Here is a 22027-nt window from a genome sequence, read left to right as displayed (position 1 = left end):
ACTTTGTCTCAGGTCCTCAGAAAAAGGATGTGAAGACAGTGCACAGGGAGTACAATCATTTCAGGTAAGTTTATTTTCTTTAACTGTTTCTATGCTGAAGGTACACTGAAGGTACAATATTAATGGTGAGATAGTCTATAATTCAGAGTCCATCTCGTAAAACACTAAAAAAAAAAAACATGTATTTTTTTAAGTTCTAAGATTTGTAAATTTGCCTACAACAGAAAACTGCAGTTTGTTAGTTCTAGTTTCATTGCTGCCTAGTGGCAACTGTAATTCCTCTGTAGAGTTTTTTGTTTGTTTGTTTGTTTGTTTTAATTCTAGTGCCCCTGTTCTGCTTTTGCAGGTTATCATTTTGAAGAACTAGTTCAGCTACATGGTATCCATAATATCCATAACACCGTGCCCGGCCCTAGAATATTTTTTAAATGAGCAATCACCTAGAAAAATATCTGCAAGTGTTGCTATCAACTAAAAAAAAAAAAAGTAAAATTTTTGAACAACCAGTTCACGAGGAAATAAACAATTACTCTACACAAGTGCCCAACACCCTAAATCTTGACTTTCTCCCAGCTTCCAACCTGTTACTTGCTTTAACCTTCCCACAGGAAGGTTTCCAGCTGAGGCCTTTATTTGCAGTTAGGGACATCTGACAGAGTTCTAAGCCTTTCTTATGTAAGTGCAACATACAATACATTGTACACAATCTCCAACTGTTTTTAAGCAAATGAGAATTTAAAGATATTTATAAATCAATCTACCACTGATTCCTAGATCGTAAGGCAACTCACCCACACCTAAATTGACAGCTCCTTTTTTATTTTAGCAATTAAACTATATAGATTATTTCTAAAGCATTTAACAAAGTTTCGTAGATATAAGTACTCCATCTTTATTCATGGCTAAGTACTACCTCTTAATTCATATTTTAATTAAATCATGCAATTATAATAAACAAGGACATACATTTAGCAGCAAACAGCTTGACACTTCAACAGCACTCTGCTGGAGCAGCCAAAGAAAGTCTGCTGGTCAGAGAATAAACTAGATGCTGTCAACAGCCAAGGATTTATGGAAAAGTTGGAAATGCTGGTCAATATGCAAAGTCACATAAGTGGAGTTCAGTTAAGATTGATATGCTTTTCTTTGAGAAAAGGTCATGAATCAAGTCTCAACACATTTCAGGAATTTCTATCATTTGTACCACCCTCTCTGACCACAGCGCATTAAATTAAAAATCTTCACCAAAAAGATAACACAAAAAAACTCAATTTTTTGAAATCTTAAAACATTTAAAAATAACTCAGCAAAGAAGTATTGACAATGAAAACCACGTGGGGCAGGTGTGGTGGCACATGCCTGTAGTCCCAGCTACTCAGGAAGCCAAGGCAGGAAGATCACTTGAGACTAGGAGGTCGAGGCTGCAGTGAGCTGTCTGTGGTCACACCACTGCACTCCAGCCTGGGCGACGGAGTGAGAGCCTATCTCTGAAAAAATTTTTTTAAGTTTTTAAAAAGAGAAAAATGTGTAAAATGACAAACGAATGGAAATAATACAAATTAAAATTTGGAAGCTGCTAAATAGCATTTGAAGGGAAATACAGGACATTCTTAATGAACATATTAGAATTTTTAAAAGCTTAAAAATGATGATCCAAGGACAAGCAACCAACTTAAAAAGTCAAAATGAAACTAACAAAATAAACTTCAAAGAAAATGAAAAAGGAAATAATTAAGGTAAGAGCAAGAAATGATGAAACAGAAAATAAAATGCCACAGAGGAACAATACATCCTAAAACTGGTCTTTTGAAAACCCTAAGAAAATAAATAGTAAAGCAATAAATAAACAATATTGCCATGGGGGGAGGAGCAGAACATAATGAAAATCCCAGAGATTAAAAAATGGTAAGAAGATATCATAAAAAAAAAAAACTCTATCTATAAATTTAGATTTTTTAATTTAATTTTTTTTTTTGGAGACAGAGTTTTACTCTGTCGCCCAGGCTGGAGTGCAGTGTTGTGATCTCAGCTCACTGCAACCTCCACCTCCTGGGTTCAAGCGATTCTCCTGCCTCAGCCTCCTGAGTAGCTGGGACTACAGGCGCATGCCACCATGCCCGGCTAATTTCTTTTGTATTTTTAGTAGAAACGGGGTTTCACCATGTTGGCCAGGCCGGTCTCAATCTCCTGACCTCGTGATCTGCCCGCCTCAGCCTCCCAGTGTGCTGGGATTACAGGCATAAGCCACCGTGCCCAGCCCTAGAATATTTTTTAAATGAGCACACATCACCTAGAAAAATATCTTACCAAATTGACACAATAGGCTAGTCTACAATTATCAACAAATTCATTCAGTACATAAAAGCTACCCACTAAAGAAACACCAGGCCCAGGTAATTTTTACAGGTGAATTCTATTAAAATCAAATCTTACACTAATTCTAATAACACTCAATGCCTATTATGTTTTTTCAATAAGCCTTTAGCCAACCAGGAGTAACCCAAAAAACAATATGTACTGTATTTAGTAGTTAATTGCAAATGTTATAAGCATTCTTTTTACAATCAAAAGTGGGAAAAAGATGTTTTCTTTGACATTTCTCTTCAACATACTAGAGGTCCTAGACTATGCAATAAGACCAAAAGATAAAATGAAAGCCATAAGAATTTGAATGGATCAAAACTCACTATTCACAGAGGTTATAATTATCTACTCAGAAAATTCAAAAGAATCTAAAGATGAATTATGAGAAGTAAATACTTGATTATCAAGGTAGTTGCTACAAATATCAACTACATGTTTCTATGCTGGCAACAAACAGAAAATACAATTTTAAAAATATTTAGTATAATAATAAAACAAAAAAGCACTTAAGAATAAATCTGACAAAAGGAGAAATGTGATTTTTATGAAAAATGTATAGCAATTTTACAAAAATTTATTAAGGAAACCTAAGTAAATGGACAGAAATATATTTCTGAAGACGACTAAATATCGTAAATATAGCAATTCTCCCCAAATTAATCTATATGTTCAATAAAACTTCAACAAAAATCATATCAGAGTGGGTGGGTTTGAGTGATTATCCATTTATTATTCATTTTTTATTTATTTAGCATAAGATGAACTGATGCTTCATTATATAGAAAAGCAGAGAACAAAGGAAGGTTGAGATGGTTTTAAAGGATAGTAATATAATGAGCTTTATGACATTGGCTCAGAGAGAGAAAAATAGCCTGATAAAGTAGGAGAACCAAAGATACTATATATGTAAGAGTGAGCTTGGAAGATGCGTGAAGAAAAGAAGACGAATTAATCCAAAATAGTCCTAAGAAAATAGGTTATCCCTACAAAAAAAAATTAAAATCAGATCACTATACCACACTATAACCAAAGTTAACCATAGAGCTTTAAGAAGATGCTATAGGAAGATAACTTTCTGATCTCCAAGAAGGAACTTTTAAAATCAGACTGAAATATAAAAGTTAAGGAAAAGTTTTATATATTTTAAAACTGTCACATCAAAATGTCTCTTCATTAACAAATATAATTAAAAAAAGAAACATAAGTCAACTAGATTACTGTAAAATGCAGCAAAATTCATAACTGATCCTCTTAGAATCAGTATTTTAAATGATAGACAACACAATACAGAAAAGAGATAAATAGTGATTTTACCAAGAAAAAACCACATATGACTATTAAACATAACATAAATAAAAATGTCCAATTCCATTATAAACAAGAAAATGTAAACTAAAAACACAAGATACCATTTTATAATCAACAGACTGATAAAAATTTAAATCTCACAATATTACATGTTAAAAAGGATATAGTATAAGTAGAATTTTCATATACCACTTGGGAAAAAATTTTGCCATTATTTACTAAAGTTAACATGTGCATAGCCTGTAATTCCTCCTGGAAATAAAATCTAGAGGAAAGCTCACATATGTGCACCAGGAGACATGTACAAGGATGTTTGTAACAGCATCATTTTGTCTTTTAATTGAACTTTTTGACATAACTCTAAATTCACATGCAGGTTGGAGAAATTACATGGAAATATCCCGTGTAGCTTCTACCCAGTTTACCACAATGGCAACATCTTGCAAAACTATAGTTCAATACCACAACCAGGATATTGACATTAACACACACCAGATAAAGAACATCTCCATAACCACCAGAATCCCCAGTGTTATCCTTCTATAGCCACACACACTTCCCTCTTTCACCCCATCCTTAACCACTGGCAACCACTAATTTCTCTATTTTTTGCGTATACTTTTGTTATTTCAAGAATGTTACATAAATGAAGTCATACAGTACGTTACCTTTAGGGATTGGCTTTTTTCACTCAGCATAATTCTCTAGAGATTCATCCAGGTCGTTGTATATATCAATAGTTTGTTACTTCTTGCTGAGTATTATTCCATGATATAGATACACCATAGCTGATTTAACCATTCACGTGTTGAAGGATATTTAGTGTGTATCCGGTTTGGGGCTATTATGAATAAAACTGCTATAAACACTCAGTTTTTATGCACACATACGTCTTCAATTTCTCTAGGATAAATGCCCAAAGTGCAATTGCTGAGTCATACAGTTACTGCATATTCAGCTTTTCAGAAACTGCCAAAGTATTTTCCAGAGTAACTGTACCATTTTACATTGCTATCATCAATAAGTGATCCAGATTCTCTTCCTCCTCACCAGCATTTGGTGCTATTACTATTTATTTTAGCTACCCTGATACAGGTTTGTAGAGACCCCCTCATTATGGCTTTAATTTGCATTGTGGCTAATGACACTTATTCACGTGCTTATTTGCCATATGTATATCCTTTCCAGTGAAATGTCTCTTCATGTCTTTTGCCCATTTTCTAATTTGGTTTTGTTTTATATTTTTTTCTTTTTTGTTTTTTTTACTGTTGAGTTTTGCGAGTATTTTTTCTAGGGACTAGTCCTTTCATTTTGGGCAATTTTTGCATAAAGTGTAAGACACAGATCAAGGTGTTTTTTTTTTTTTTTTTCCTGCCTACTAATGTTCAATAACAGCACTGTTTTTAGGAAAACAAAACAAAACCCCAAATGTTCATCATCAGAACAGATATATAAATTGTGGTATATTCATCAATGGAATTGTCAAACAAAAATGAAAGAACTAAAGATACATGGAGCAATATAGATGAGACCAGATACATTACACTGAGTGAGAGGCAAACTGCTGAAGAATATATTGTACATACATTGTGAATGACTCCATTTATATATGGTTGTAAAACATACAAAACTAGATATATAAAAAATATGTTAACACTATCTAAAAAGAGACTGAAAAAACACAGAATTTAAAGAGTGGAATTTACCTCTGAGGTAGGAGTAAGGGGGAGACTAGAGAACTTCAAGGTTAACAATAAATTCTATTTCTTAAACCAATTGGTGGGTAAACAGGTGTTCACCACACTGTCATTCTGAATACCTTCTCATTATTTAAAAAAAAAAAAAAAAAAAAAACTGTAAAAGGTTATTTTTCTAATTGAGATTTGCATAAGCAAGAGCTAAGAATAATACCTGGTAAGATGTCACTTTAAAGATCTTACCCCCAGCAGGTAGAAAAACAGTATTATAAACTGTAATACAGGAACATATCAAACAGACCCTTGTTCGGGAAAGATGACTTCTGAGCAAACAGATGACTTCTGACAAACCATTCTTATCCCACAAACCTCGTTTTGCCCTTGCAGGCTCAGCGCCTGACTTTTCTTTCAACTTCAAGGCCCCCAGTCATTCACCTTCTCTCCACACAGTTCCTTCTGCTTTGTTTTACAGCATTCTGCCCTCCTCGGGTGGCAATGCTTTAAATGAACACCAACATCTGACCTCTCCAGCTTATCCACAGGACTTATCTTCTTAAGAGATGGTGTGAGGACAAAGGGTGAGCCTTCCTGACTTGAATTAATGAGGACCCACAATTGAACAAGTTTCTAATGTTCATATTTACAAAGACTATAGTCTAGATTCTCACTTAAATCCATATTAAAAGTAACTCCATGCATAATATTATTCACACACATAATTGAGATAAATCTCAGCATACAGATAGAAAAACAAAGACAGTTAATTTCAAACTAATAAAATTATTTAACCATTACAAAATTCCTTAACCATGCAGAAATTTGCAAAATATGTATGAAATTATTATGCAAGACAATGAAAGATGTTATTAAGTAGCTAGTTGGTATTTTTAAGTTAGGACTCTCTTTTCTTCTGTCTTCTCCTCTGCTCTTTTCCTCCCACACTTTCTCCCTTCCTCTCCCCTTCACTCTCCCCTTCTCTTTCTCTCTCTCTGTCACACACACACACATACACACACACACACCCCTTGCTGGTTAAAAACTTCTTAAAAACATACAACTGTCTATATTTGTATATACACATATGTATTTGGTGTATTGTTATAACTTCCCTTTAAACCACATATTAATGGGCAAAAAATGTCCTAACATTCTATCTATTGTAAAGCTAGGTCTCTAGTAAACATAGTTGCTCATTTCAGTCAAATCAGCTTATTTACTAACTATAAAATGTAATTTTAAGATGGCCAAAACAAAGTAGTAGGAAAAGTATATTACTACTTTAATGGAATTTGCTTCTATTTTTGAGGTCAGTCTTACAAAGTACAAATATGTTGACTTATTTTTGTAGGCTTCCTTTCAATGTTTCAAGTTATAAAGCACTGCTGCTTTTGTAAAAGATCCTATTAATTTCTTAATAGAATGTTAAACCTGATCCCCTTATATCCAAAATGGTATATGCTGTCTAATAAATATATGGTGATTGAGGAAGGGTCACTAACACTTGGGTAACTGTTTAATACAGAAACAATTTATAATATATATATCTCTACAAAACTAAAGCCGGGCAATCAATAATTTTGTCTTCCTTCGTCTACAAGTAGCTCATTCAACATTAACTAGTAAACCAAGGGTGAAAGGGAGGGTTGTAAATCACAAAGAAAAGATTCATTTTATTCTTAATTCCCACTTGAATCTATGTAAAATGTTAAGTTACAGACAGTTAAGGAGAAGCTGTTGTTTTTGAATATGTAATTGCTATTTAGATGATAATGGCATGGATGTCGCAGTAGAACCATGATCCAAATTTGAATAAGGTCTTAATGAAGGAGGCTAAGAGAAGAATGACGAGTGAAATACAACAGTGTCAGCAACAGACCTTAATGAAGCAAATTACTTTCAGTACCTTTGTGATTCAGGAGGAGCTGCATTAAAAAAGTGACAACTAAAGGATCAAAAGCAGGACCTTTGCAAACTAAACATGCTTAAAACATGACATCACTGTCTGGGCAACAAGGCATTGTGGAAAGCAGCCTCAATGTTTGGGTTTTACAGCTCACATAGCAAAATAACTACATTAAAAGATCTGGCTAGGCAAACCAATTTCCTTAGAAAGCATCTTTATATTTCAAGTTAATGACATTTCTGAACAGACAAGGACTATAAATGCCCAAAGATACCTTGGCCGATTTTTAAAAAGCATTATATATTAACACTCAGAATAGCTTTAAGGCAAAATTAAGCCAGATTTTGGATGGCAAAAAATGAAAGAGGTCTTTTTTAAATTCCAAAACATCATTTATTCTTTTATTATTTGTTAGCTTTATGAAGCTACTTAATAAGTAATGGAATCAGTTTATATATTCACATTTTAAAAATCAATTTCACTTTTACAAAATCACACTGAAGCAATTTGAGAGCATATGGCATTCCCACTGCCAAATGGAACATACGTTCAACATGTTTCAATGATTTACCCAAGGTAACATTGATGATGGTGCTAGCAACAGAACACAAGGCTTCTGGCTTCCAAGGAAAGTCATTCAAGGCAAGCAGAAAGTACCATAATTACAAATTTAATCTGATACCTAGAGGATATTTTCTGAAGTCTTCTGAGTTACAATAACTTGGTGATAACATTCATTCCATATTAATATTGTAGGCAGACAAGGAGTTTACAACCATAGTGAATATAATCTTTGTTGTACAGACCAGTATTCACATAGGGTTGTAAAAACTGATTTTGCCTGTTTATTCCATCTCCTCAAATAATGTGCACAAACAGCAATCCTACCAACCAGGGAATGGGAGTACAATAGTTATGTATTTATAATCAGAAAACAACTCCTCAATGCTAATTAATAAGTGTTCTAACACAGTCATGTTACTGTTTCTAGGGACTAAAAATGTTTTGACTTCAAAGATAAGAATGAGACAAGAATATAAGTCTGGCATTAGGAAAGGTTTGCTGTCATCTTCCTGGGCCTCTGTTAGGATCTTAGCCACCCCTACAAATGTTTGTGCTGCAATGGATTTTATTTTAAATCTAAGTAAGTCAAGATGGTCTATCCAAAAAATAACAAAAACAACAGATAGGATGTAGAACATACTGATTAAGAGCACAGACTCAGACAATCTAGTTTAAAATCCCAGCTGTCACTTACTAACCACGCACTCTTAGGCAAGTTAGTCAACCTCATCGACACTTAGTTTTCCCATCTGTGAGTTAGAAATAATAGTATTAAGTTCTTAGAGTTCTTATGTAAATGAGTTAATATTAGTTATCTTCCTTATTACCAACTAGTATGTGCCTTTGGATGGGTTACTTAAGTTTTGTATTCCTCATTTTTTCCAATTTTAAAAAATGATGTCTAACATTTTCAGGCACAATTTAAATGAGGCTTTGGAAACTCTGGAAATACTACATATATTGTTAGCATTGTTATATAATTTTCATTTTTGGTTTTGGAATCGCTGAACCTAGTATAGTTCCCATGCTCTGTAGGTATTTCCTGAACTTATCCCTCTCTCTTCCAAACATACATACTTTAACCAGAAAACCCAGACTAAGGTGATAACATGAGCAGCCTCACTACTTCCACCTCTTCTAGATTTTCCTAAAACCTGTACCGAGATAATTTTTTAGACTCTTTTTGATGATTTTTTTCTTCTCAAAAGGTGATTATCCATTTTGCTCTGACTCAACATGGACTTCACATATTTTCACTAATTACTCTCTTCCCCAAATCAGTCAACACACACAACACTATTGAGATAATCTACTTTCTTCGCAGCATCCTGACTGCATTATAACTTTGAATGGTAACTTCCATAATTTATTCTAGGGAATAATGACTTCATCCTGTATTTTTCCATGTAAAAGTAGCAACAAAGATTTCTAATAAAAGATTACAGAGTACACGTACCTTTTTAAAGCAGAGGTTATTTTTTAGAGCAGTTTTAGGTTCATAGCAAAATTGAACAGAAGGTACGGAGAATTCCCATATAACTCCTGTCCCTACACATGCACACCCTCCCCCATTAACAACCTCCCCACTAGGATGTAATGTTTATTACAAATGATGAACATACACTGACAAATCATTATCACCCAAAGTCCATATTTTACATTAGGGTTCACTTTTTTAATTTTATATTCTATGAGTTTGGACAAATTTATAATGACATGTACCTACCAATATAGTATCATAAGAGTAGTTTCACTGCCCTAAAAATCCTAAAAACATTCAGTTCTCTGTTTATAAATAAGTTCAACTATTTCATCTTGAACTCTAATTCATCATCCCTATAATAGAAATAGAAATACGATTATCAAAATAATGGATTAGATAAGCATAGTACTTAGAGCTAGATGATTACATACAATATGTATTAAGCATTTTATAATAACACACTGAATATAAACACTGGGTACAGGCTGTACAGAGAGCAGTGACCCAAACCAATTATATTAACTTAAAACTACATAGTTATTTTATTGTGCTTACATTATTTAGAACATGTAAAATGACTTTTTAAACTTTAAGCACTGTAATAATGTAGGTGATTATTATGATTAAACATTTTTAAAATTCTATTTTTTTATGTCAGATATTTTTCCAAAACAGTATCTTAATGACAAAACTAAATCACAGTGCATTAACTATACGTACTTCATTATAATCATCTTGTAAGTTTATATGCCACTTCCTATTCCATGCAGCTCAACAAGATTTCTAAGTTGAGATCTCTTCTCATCATTGCATAAAAAGTTCAAAAACAAAGACTAGTTTACAACATGTGAGAACAGGAGCTCCCTTCAATTCAGAATAATAACAATGTCAGAAAGAGTGACGTCAGTAGTCCTGTGTTACAGATGCCAAGAAGCACCATGGTTCGCAGTCAGCGCCCTTCCTCTTCAGTATCTGTAACTGCATGCTGAGTTTATCCAGAATCTTCTTTTTGTTCAGATGATGAATACTGTTTAGAATCTGCCCATCTTCTAGGCCTCTTTTACTTTACCCAAATAAAACACATGATTTTTTTTCAATTGATGACCCTTTTGTGATTAAAGACAATCTGTAAGTTAAACTGGCATTTAAGTACAGAAGCAATTCTTTTTTTTTTTGAGATGGAGTCTCGCTCTGTCGCCCAGGCTGGAGTACAGTGGGGTGATCTCAGCTCACTGCAACCTCCGCCCCCTGGGTTCAAGTGATTCTCCTACCTCAGCCTCCTGAGTAGCTGGGACTACAGACATGCACCACCACGCCCAGCTAATATATATATATATATATATTTTGTATTTTTAGTAGAGAAGGGGTTTCACCATATTGGCCAGGTTGGTCTTGAACTCCTGACTTTATGATCCGCCCACCTTGGCCTCCCAAAGTGCTGGGATTACAGGCATGAGCTACTGCGCCTGGCCCAGAAGCAATTCTTTAAGGCAGCAATTGTTAAACTCTGTGACCTCCAAGACCTCTTTATGCTCTCAAAAATTACTCAGGACCCAAAGGGCTCTTACGTCAGTTATATCTGTTAATATTTTTCATATTAGAAATCAAAACTTCAAAAGAAATGTTAAATATATTTATTAATTTATTTTAACTGTTTTACATATTTACATAAATGTTTCTATGAAAAATGACTATATTTTCCAAAAAAAAAAAAAGGTAGTGAAAAGGGTAGCTTTATATTTTTACAAATATCCTTAATTTCTAGCTCAACAGAAAACAGTTGGCCTTTCTCTTCTGCATTCAGGCTATTGTGATGTGTTTAGTTGAAATACATTAAAGAAAACGCAGCCTCACACACAGATAGTTGGAAAAGGAAGATGTCTGGGATCCCATGAAAGTATCTCCTTGAGAACTGTTGCTCTAAGGTATGTCTATGTTTATTTCTTTTCTTTTCTTTCCTTCCTTCCTTCCCTTCCTTCCTTCTTTCTTTCTTTTCTTTGTTAAGAAATAGGTTATCTGTCTCCCCGGCTTCACTGCAGTGACACAGTCATGGCTCACTGCAACCTCAACCTCCCAGGCTCAAGTAGTCCTCCCACCTCAGCCTCCCAAATAGCTGGGACTACAGGGGCACACCACCACATTACCTGGCTAATTTTTGTATTATTTGTAGAAACGGGGTTTTGCCATGTTGCCCAGGCTGATCTCAAACCCCTGGGTTCAAATGATCTGCCAGTCTCGGCCTCCCAAAGTGCTGAGATGTCTACATTTCATAATTAAAACATCCTGTTGGCCAAAGAAGAAGGAACTGAACTTTGGGCCTGAACTGATTAGGACAAATTGTTGTTAGCACCTGTTCTGTAAGTGTCTCTATTTTGAGCTTTTTTGAAACCTGAGTCAGGACCTCTGGGATTCAATATAGGTTACAAAAAGATATTTATAAAATTATGTGTACTTGCTATATCCACACAATGAATAAAATTTAGTTTTCTTTTTATTTAATAAATAAAAATTAGAGCACTCGCAAAATGGTACTTCATACTAAAAAGTTAAAAATTCTATAGGTAAATAAATTAGACGGAAAATCTCTTCTTTAGTCTAAATTTTGATAAAAGATCAGTTTAAACTGCAACCTTAAATGAGAACACACGAATTTCATAATTCAGGAAACTACATTATTTTTATTATAGAAGCCTCATTTTAAGCACATTTTCAAAATCTTAGCAAAAAAAGTACAAACATCAAGTGGATTTTAATCACCATTTTAGTGGGCACCAGTAATTATTTTTGGCAAATAAAATAAACTACAGCTGTATTCAATTATATGACAAGTCATTCTGCGAAGGTTTGGCAAGGAAATTCTAAAAAGCAGGCAGTAAATTCAGTGTAGTACTAACTAGAAGACTAGCTGATGGCATTCTCCTGATATTATGCTAAGGCTGCTCACATGGCTTCAAGAAATACATTATAAGTTTACACGACAACAGGATTGGAGACATCAAGAAACAAACTAGTTGACTTGTCTCTAAGCATTTTTTACAAAAGGCAAACCAAAATAAACAAATAAATAAATAAATAACCAGGCCATTGACAGTCAGGTAGGGCGGCTTGTCAAATTTTACTCACAGGAACACATTTCAGATATTATAATAGATGTCACTGGAAAAGTAAGATTCAATTTAAAGAAAGTCACTTAATATATACAAAAGTATTTAAGACATGAAGAAACTTTTGCTCTTTATTTTCATCTTTGAGGGCTGTTCATTTGAAAATAAAAAAATGTTTTAAAGTATCAGGAAAAATACAGAAAATGAAATGAAAAGGAAAATAGCTACTTCAAGTATTAGAGAAAAAGAACGTCTGAATTTTATATAAAAGCTATTTGAGTGTACTTGAAAGCCAGGTTTCCTGCCTACCAAACCAGAATTTTCCTATTATATTCCATAGACTCCTTCATAAAATACCAATTTAAAAAATAAGATATAATATGTAACATTAAAACTGCACTGAATATAGTCTTATCTTTCCTTAAAAGTCTGTTTAGGAAGCATAGGAACTCTAGTCCCTGAAGAAGAATATCAATAATTACATTACTAACTTGTGAAATAATTATTTAATAAAGATTTAGTTTTAAAATGTGAAATAGCCTTTTACTGTACTGATATTATCACATACCAAACTTTTAAAGACAAGCTATGACTATCATATAAAATCTACTTTTCAATCACAAACATAATAGAAAACATCTATATAGTAATCACTTCCCTACCTTGACATCCCTTACATTAAATCCAACTATATGTGAATATATTTCTGTATACCTTCTCTGTCTGAATTTCAATAAGAATTTCAGTTCTACATTTTACAAATCATGAGCTACTCTTATTTGGAAAATTCATAAGAAGACAAAAGAGGTCAGAAACAGAAAAGGGAAGTACAGCTGATGGCAGAAATGGTCGCAGTGAATTATTAGATAAAGGGAGATGGAAGAAAGCAAATACACCCAGGCATCCTCAGAGGGCAAGACAGTCAGAGACGTGGGTAAAGGTCTTGTCATGAAATAACGATGGGAGGACCCACAGCTGCAGAAACCTGAATAGAGTGAAGGGGAACTGACAGATAGGAGGCAAACATAGGTAAATACCCTGTTGTTCTATTAATCATCCTAATCAGCCTTCTAATCATATTTCACTATGAAATATAGGACCTTATAGGCAAGACCCATAAGGTCAACTCTGAATCCAAAAAGCACAGACATGGAATGTTTAAATAGAGGGGAAGGTTCAGAAAAATACTACTTCATACATCTCTCGTCTTCACAAAGCAGCACAGATTTACAAGCATTTAAGAGTGAGCACTGAGAGTCTCTAGCAAAAAACAGATGGTAAATGAAGTTGAGCAGGACAGTTTCCAGTATTACTAATTAAGATATGTAAAATGTCACATAGATTGTTTTCCTTTAGCAAAGGCAAAAACTGTCACATACCTTCCATTTAAGGTCCCCTAGCCTAGTTTCCCCTTAAAATTTTAAGTTTCTCAGCCACAAACTTATCTTTACATGAGGTTTTAGGGCTCTAAGCCCTACAGTTAGAGAGGAAATGATACAGTTCATTCCTTAATAGGTATCATAGATTCCATTCCTCCTCACACATTTTTCTCTACGAGAATACAGAACATGTTTACTAAATGTCTAATACACAACTGGAATATTAACCAAATGGCTATAGAGATCCAAGTGTGAATTATACTTGTATGACTTTTTCTTTTTCTTAAGAGGCAAGGTCTCCCTCTGTTGCCCATGGTGGAGTGTAGTGCCATGATCATAGCTCACTGTAGCCTTGAACTCCTGGGCTCAAGCAATTCTCTTGCCTCAGTCTTCCATGTAGGTGGGACTACAGGTATGCACCACCATGCCTGGCTTTTTTTTTTTTTTTAAGATAGAGTCTCGCTCTTGTCACCCAGACCAGAGTGCAGTGACGCGATCTCAGCTCACTTCCCCTGGGCTCAAGTGATTCTACTGCCTCAGCCCCCCAAGTAGCTGGGATTACAGGTACCCACCACCATGCCTGGCTAATTCTTGTATTTTTAGTAGAGACAGGGTTTCACCATGTTGGCCAGGCTGGTCTTAAACTTCTGACCGCAGGTGATCTGCCCGCCTAGGCTTCCCAAAGTACTAGAATTACAGGCATGAGCCACCATGCCTGGCCGTTTGTTTTGTTTTGTTTTGTTTTGTTTGTAGAGATGGGGTCTCACTGTGTTCCCAGGATGGTCGAGAACTCATGGCCTCAAGCAATCTTCCCACACTGGCCACCCACAAACTGGGATTACAGGCATGAGCCACTGCACCCAGCCTGACTTTTTCTTAATATACATTTTTGGACTTCAGGTGTTTTCTCTACACTGAGTATTTGTGTTCCCTCAAAATTCATGAATTGAAATCCTAACCCTCATAGTGATGGTATTAGGAGAACTTTGGGAGGTAATTTGATATTGAAGGTGAAGTACACATGAATAGAATAAAGTAAACCAACATGTGGGGAGCTGGGAGAAAGCACGGCTTTCTTTCACCATTTATGAACAGAAAGAAGGCCCTCACCAGACTGCCTCTTTGCCAACGCCTTGATCTTGGACTTCCCAGCCTCCAGAACTCTGAGAAATACATTTCTGTTGTTTAGAAGCCACCAATCTATGATACTTTGTTAAAGGAGCCCAGACTGACTAAAACACCCTCCACGGAAGTAGTTATTTACTGGAGTGAGCATCTCTAAATATTTGAATAACTTGTAAATGGATAAAATATCACCACACTTACTTCATGAGAAGAAAATATTAATTTTTACTTTTACTTCAGGAATTTGTTTTTAAGTGTAGTTTTCTGGTTATAATCTATGAATTAAAAAAAGCTTATTTCCACTTATATAAATAGTATTATTTATAACCCAGAGCTCAGTTTAGAGTTCTTACAATGCAAATTCATCTACTCATTCTCCCCCAACAAATATTTACTGAAAACTTATTATTTGTAAGGCATTATATGAGCACTAAGATTACAGATCCTTACAAGTTGTGGTGCGCCAGCAGTTGTGGAACTGAAAAATATATCTGCCCTCACTCAATACAGCTTTAGGGATAAATGTGAAAAGCCTGGAGGAAGGAAGTAGTCTTTTCTGGTCCTAAACTTAGAACTAAATCTATTTCCAAGATGACCTTACAGACTGGACCATCACATCCAGGGACTACCCTAGGGATTCACTTCTCCAGCAGTTTCTAAAGCAGAACTTTCTGGTGCTCCTGTTTAGTTCAGTCTGGTGCCACTATTTTTAAACAACTTAATGATTTTCCTATTTTAAGGAAAAACTAAACAAAACTGTACTTCTAATTCAAAAATTCTTACAAAATTCTCAGGAACTAAGGATATTAAATTTTTAACTTGAGGTCCAAGTTTATGAGTGATTAAAGCATAAATATATTTAAGTTTTGGACAAAGAATCAAAGAAAACTAAAAACTAAATCTGTTATATTATTAAAATTAGTCTGATAAGAAGGAAAAACACAAATGCATTCTCAGAATTCTATTCTGGCATTCCCATAATCAGTGAACTCAGCACCCCTTGAGAGTTGGGGGAACCCAGCCAGGCACGGTGGCTCATGCCTATAATCCCAGCACTCTGGACAGCCGAGGTGGGCAAATATCAGCCTGGGCAACATAGCAAACCTGGTATCTACCCCGCTCCCCCCCCAAAAAAGAAAACTATAAAAAAATTAACTGGGCATGATGGTGTACCCCTGTAGTCCCAGATACTTGGGGGGCTGAAGTGGGAGAATCACTGAGCCCAGGGAAGTCAAGACTTCAGTGAGCTGTTATCAGACCTGGGCAAACAGGGTGAGACTGTCTCAAAAGAAAAAAAAGAGACAAGAGAGTGAGTTGGAGGAAACCAAATCCACAGCCAGAAATGTCAGGCTCTGCTTTTTGGCTCCAAATCACTTTGAGATGAATTCATCTTAAGATAAGATTCCTATTTACCTTACCACTAAATAGTCATTAAAGAAGTGGAGCAGGTAATTATTAAGAGCTGGAGAAAGAACGTTGAAAGGATGCTCCAAACCAAACTTAAGAAGCTGAGGCTGTAGCACCCACATTACAACTGGGCTACTTTCCTGATAGTCAAAACTGTGGAATCAACTGCCTAAACAGGAGCTCCAGTTATATGAAATACTACAAAAAAAAAAAGAAAGAAAAAAATATTCAGACAGAATAAAACCTGTAATGATTCAACCTCAAACACATTTTGTTAAATCAGGTGAATCTGGTTCTAGAAGTGACTTCTAAGGAAAAGGCTAAGCTGTAAAAACACTGAAAGTCAACTTACAGCTACTTCTCAATCAAAACTTCTACCAGTTTGGTTGAAATTGACGGCAGAGATATAGCAGGAAATACACCATCATATATGCCTTATTTTAAAAAGCACTAAAAAATTTTTCTCTAGTTACTTCAAGAATGGGAACTGTTATATTTTGCAATCCTCTCTCACAGAAATAAATCTGCCCTGTCTATATCTTACTAAATTTCATCCAAAAACACTAATGAAGCATATAGCAATTCAAAATAATAGTATCACATCAGATATAGAACTAGCTGTTTATCCTTAGTGCCTGTCAGCATGCTGTCTAACTCACGGGCATTTAGTAAGTGTTTGATTCAGATAACATATTGTCTAGCTAGAACCTGAAGTGCAGAAATTATCTATTTCTAATTAAAAGAAATGCACATTCTAACAATCAAATGAGTAGCGGGGTCAGCTTGCTAAGGAATCCAATCCAGGCAACTCCCCAAAGTTTTTATTTCACAGCCCTCTTGAAGGTGAGCTGATGGAATATCAAAATTTTCCTCTGAAAACACTTCTGGAATCAAACAGAGAGTCATTTAAGCAACTGAAAAACTGATTTATACTTCTCAAATTGGAAGACGGATACCCAAGAGTACATGCACCATGTGAAAAGAGGCATAATGACAAAGAAAAAATACAGTAAATCTCATATCCTCTAGTTTACTACTTGATGCTACATAATTTAAAGCATTTTATGTTAAAATAACCACAGCTTTATTATACACTGGGTGCTAATGTCACATGAATTTGATAATACCAGCTTAAAAAATTAGAAATGTCTTTGAAGTTAGGTGCCCACCCCAAGGGCTTTAGCAGATAAATATTCATGCTTCTTCCTTCCTGAGATAGTTGGGTAGAAAATTTTGAGCAGGACTGCCACAAAAAGAAGCCACAATAATATTTCAAAATGAATTTTACATTAGCTATTTTTTAAAGTTTCCAATAGGTACCCATAAGATACCTGTTTTAAGAAAATAACTTACAGGAAATGAAATAAAATGGGTAATTTATCTGTTTCATAGGTGTTTTAGAAAAAAACAAATGCTGCAACTTGTCTGGCAGAATAGAGGATTCTGATATTAGAGCAATAAACACTAAATTGTTCTTTGGGAAAATAATTAGATAGCAGAAGATATTATTCCTAGATAATAAGGAATCTGCTCAGAAAGCCAAACAATCAGCACTATTGCAAAGTGTATCAAAAGGTCAGGTACACATTCCATCGAGAAGCGGAATATGATCATCAAGATTTTAAAGGGTGAAAAAATAATTTTTTTAAATAAAAAGAAAAGCAAAACAACCTGACTTATCCTGACTGAAAATCATCTGATCTATCACAAGACCATTCCTACTGACTGCTTGGAATGTGTACTAAGACAGAAGTTATATAGACCTTGGAGCAAAGAGAGGGTGTTTACTGAGCTCACTAAGCTTAGGTCATAGCTGGTTCCACTTCACATAGTCAAATGCCCAGGAAAAATCAATAAATCTGTGACTAGTCTTATGTTATTCTTAACAGATTTCAGATGGAATGTCTGAAAAGGGCAGTCTTTTGAAAGAAAAAGAAAAAGAAGAAGAAAGAAAGAAAAAGAGAGAATATCTACATCTTTGTGTGGTCTGACAGGGCCCTACCCCTAGAGTTAATAAGGGTAAACCAGTTGGCAAGAATCAGTGCTCACTATTCAGAGCTGACTCTGAGCAGTTCTAGAAGCAGAAAATCTTTACAGAGTGCTGTATTTAGCTTGCGCATGTGAGTCATTTGTTCTGTATGAGGGAGAGCTACTGGCAACAAATGAGGACAAGCCTTCAGATCAATAAATTTCAGACAGTTGACACTGGTTTATAGCTGGGGAGAAATACACTTCCCTGTGATCAAATGATGTCTGAATTTCTATAATTTTACTAACTAAATTCATACAACAGGTTACCTATTCCCAAATCAGGTCTTGTGACCAGTTCCAGTGGCTAAGCTCAGGACTTCTAAGAAGTTTTTTTTTTTATAGAAAATTAGAACTTTATACTAAGACAGATCTAACATGATTTCACAGTTTTTACAAATTGTCTTTATTGTGATACTTCACCATCAGACTACATTTGTTTTGGGTTTTTTTTTTTTAATCTGCCTAATAATTCTTATCAACTTTGGCTAAAAGAGTGGGTCTTGTATGAGTTCAAGGAGAAAACAAATTACATCGGTAGCCCGGGCAACATGGCAAAACCCCATCTCTACAAAAAATACAAAATTTAGCTGGGCATGGTGGTGTATGCCTGTAGTCCCATCTACTCAGGAGGCTGCAATGGGAGGATCGCTTGAACCCAGGAGGTAGAGGCTGCAGTGAGCTGTGATCACACCACTGTAATCCAGTCTGGGCAACAGAGACCCTGTCTCAAAAAAAAATTATACTGGTAACAGTTTATCGGGAAAAAAAAAAAAAAACAGAGATATACACAGTAGGGTTTAAAAGAGCCTCCTATAGATAAAGGTCAATGATCCATCTCACTGATTCACACCCCTGCCCTAGTAAATCCAACTATGAGTGCATAAGATGTAGTGTGCATACTGCTGCTTAACTTATAATCAGCATTTATGACCAGAGAAGACAGATGTAGAAAAATAAAGAACCTAAAGGTGACACATTGACAGGTAATTCCCAACATACATAGATATGAAAGATGCTAGGTCTACACAGAACACAAGTTGTTGAGGATCCTTGCTGAGGTGTATATGCTCAGAAGCAATGCTTTTTTTTCATTCAGGGCCATGGTGTGAGGTGATCCTGTGAGCAGAAATTCCACTGCCAGAAATTCAATGTGTTACAGCTGCTAGTGCCAAAGAACATGAAAAGCGTGAGTGTTCTTGCTCTGAGACTAAACATTTAGGAAGTTCTATGCCTGAAAGTAACAAGGAAAGACCATGGTTGAGAAACATGTAACAAAAATTAAATGGACAGAATCAGAGTAAAAAAATCAATGTATTATGTCTAGAAAAGACAGAAAGACAAGGTTAGGAGATTTTTATCTCTCTACGGCCTTTCTTATCCAATATAACATAATCATTCTGTGTTAAAAAATGAAATCTTAAAGTTGGCTGGGCTTGAGAATTCTGTATGAGATAAACTGTGGTGGGGAAAATGTTGACAGCAAGTAAACAAATTATTGCACGGCTACCTGGTTGGCAGCAACAGTGATTTTCTCTACTTGGAAACAACATGCTTCTCAAAAGAAGACGTACAAATGGCAAACAGGTATACGAAAAGGTGCTCAACATTACTGATCATCAGAGAAAGCAAATCATAATTACAACAAGATAATCATCTCACCCCAGTTAAAATGGCTTTTATCCAAAAGAAAGGCAATGACAAACACTGGCAAGGATATGGCGAAAGGGGAACTCTCAAACACTATTGGTGGGAAGGTAAATTAGTACAACCACTATGGAGAACAGTAGGGAGGTTCCTCAAAAAACTAAAAATAGAACTACCATATGATCCAACAATCCCACTGCTAGTTATATCCCCAAAAGGAAGGAAATCAGGATAACAAAGATACAGCTGTATTCACATGTTTATTGCAGCACTATTCACAACAGCTAAGATTTGGAATCAACCTAAGTATCTATCAAAGATGAATGGATGAAGAAAATGTGGTACATATGCACAATGGAGTATATTCAGCCATAAAAAAGAATGAGATCCTGTCATTTACAACAACACAGATGGAAAAAAGATATTAAGTGAAATAACCCAGGCACAGAGAGACAAACTTCACATGTTCTCACTCATTTGTGGGAACTAAAAATTAAAATAATTGAACTCAGAGATAGAGAGTAGAATGATGGTTACCAGTGTCTGGGAAGGACAGTGGTGGGGGTGTGGTCGGGAATGGGAATGAGTACAAAAAAAAATCATTCAATATAATAAGTAAGATCTGGTATTTGATAGCACAACAGGGTGACTACAGTCAGCAATAATTTGTTATACATTCTAGAATAACTGAGGGAGTACAATTGGAATGTTTATATCACAAAAAAAAAATGATACATGCTTGAGGTGATAGATATCCCATTTACCCTGATGTGATTATTATATGTGTATGCCTGTACAAAATATCTCACATAACCCATAAATATATATACCTACTATGTACTCATAAAAATTAAAAATAAAAAAATTACTAATAAGCACAAGAAAAGAGGCTCAATTATCACTAGTCATTAGGAAAAAAAGAAAACATGCTTCATTCCTTCTTTAAAATGCTCAAATATGACTCACACAGACAAACTTCCAACTACTTTATCATAGTGCCTCTCTATAGGTATGGAGAAACATCTAAAGTTTTGCTCTTGTTCAAGTGTCTAACGACTCAGTTGAAAAAAAACTCAGTTGCCTTCCATCGACGAAGTGTTAGTATTCCAGAACAACTAACAATAATGGCAACAAAAAAAGAGATCTCAGTCCTCAGAGAGAAAGCTCTTCTTTTTTAATAATTGCCATTTTAAGATAATATGAAATATTAACTTTATTATCAATATACAAACCCACCATAGAGGAAACATTATTACATACACTCATGGTAACCAGTGCTAATATGATTAGAGTTTAAAAGTTTAAACTTAAAATATCACATAAACATCTTGCAAAACATTTAAAGAAGGATATAAAACTTCATGTTCATATAATATTGCTAAATTATTAAAACTGTAATAAAGTTATTATAAAATAAACGAGGCATAAATTTGTGCAATCCACTAAAAGTTATAGAGTTTAAATAAACAATTTAAAAAATATAGTAGAACTTCACCCTAAAACAGACCTTAATGTTTAAAGGATGCCTCCTGATACACTGGAAGTTCTAGTTTCATGAAACTCTTTTGGGAATAAAAGAACTGTCAACATCCAGGAAAACATGAGAGAGAAACCCAAATAAAAGGTTGGTTAACTTATTCCCCCAAAACATTTTTTCCCCTTGGAAAGTCTATAAATTACTAACCTATTGCAGAATGAACGAAAAGTTTAAGATGAGATTTTCCTATATTATACTTTAGCCTTAAATCTTCCGAAATAATATAGATAGATAGATAGATATAGATATAGGTATTTTAAGAGTAATTATTCATATTTACTTAGTAAATGGTGAATTGTATACTGGAAATAAGAAGCACAGTGCAATTTCATAGTAATAGTAAAATGCACTTCTGCTTTTAGAAGAACTACAGCTTTCCTGAGAGATTCAAGAATTCAGGGACATGTAAGTTTGGGGTTCCTTTTGACTTTGGAGTTATACAAGTAACACCTGTTCATTACAGAATAATGAAGTAGATATA

The 22027-nt window shown here is 34.8% G+C and overlaps 2 protein-coding genes across 4 annotated transcripts in view; one reads left to right on the top strand and one right to left on the bottom strand.

Annotated features, from left to right (window-relative positions):
• Positions 1-22027, top strand: part of RPA3 (replication protein A3) — a 79551-nt gene that overhangs the window by 4606 nt on the left and 52918 nt on the right. Inside the window, exon 2 of the mRNA XM_010353069.1 lies at positions 13-64. The gene's annotated coding sequence lies outside the window, so the exon portion shown is untranslated. The remainder of the gene's footprint in view (positions 1-12; positions 65-22027) is intronic.
• The window catches only part of UMAD1 (UBAP1-MVB12-associated (UMA) domain containing 1), a 244907-nt gene that overhangs the window by 173733 nt on the left and 49147 nt on the right, over positions 1-22027 (bottom strand). The gene's annotated exons all lie outside the window — the stretch shown is intronic.

This window comes from Rhinopithecus roxellana, chromosome 6 (genome assembly GCF_007565055.1).
Source record: "Rhinopithecus roxellana isolate Shanxi Qingling chromosome 6, ASM756505v1, whole genome shotgun sequence".
NCBI classification, from domain to species: domain Eukaryota; kingdom Metazoa; phylum Chordata; class Mammalia; order Primates; family Cercopithecidae; genus Rhinopithecus; species Rhinopithecus roxellana.
The sequence above is the reverse complement of the archived record's forward strand: the minus strand, read 5'-3'. Positions and strand labels throughout refer to the sequence as shown.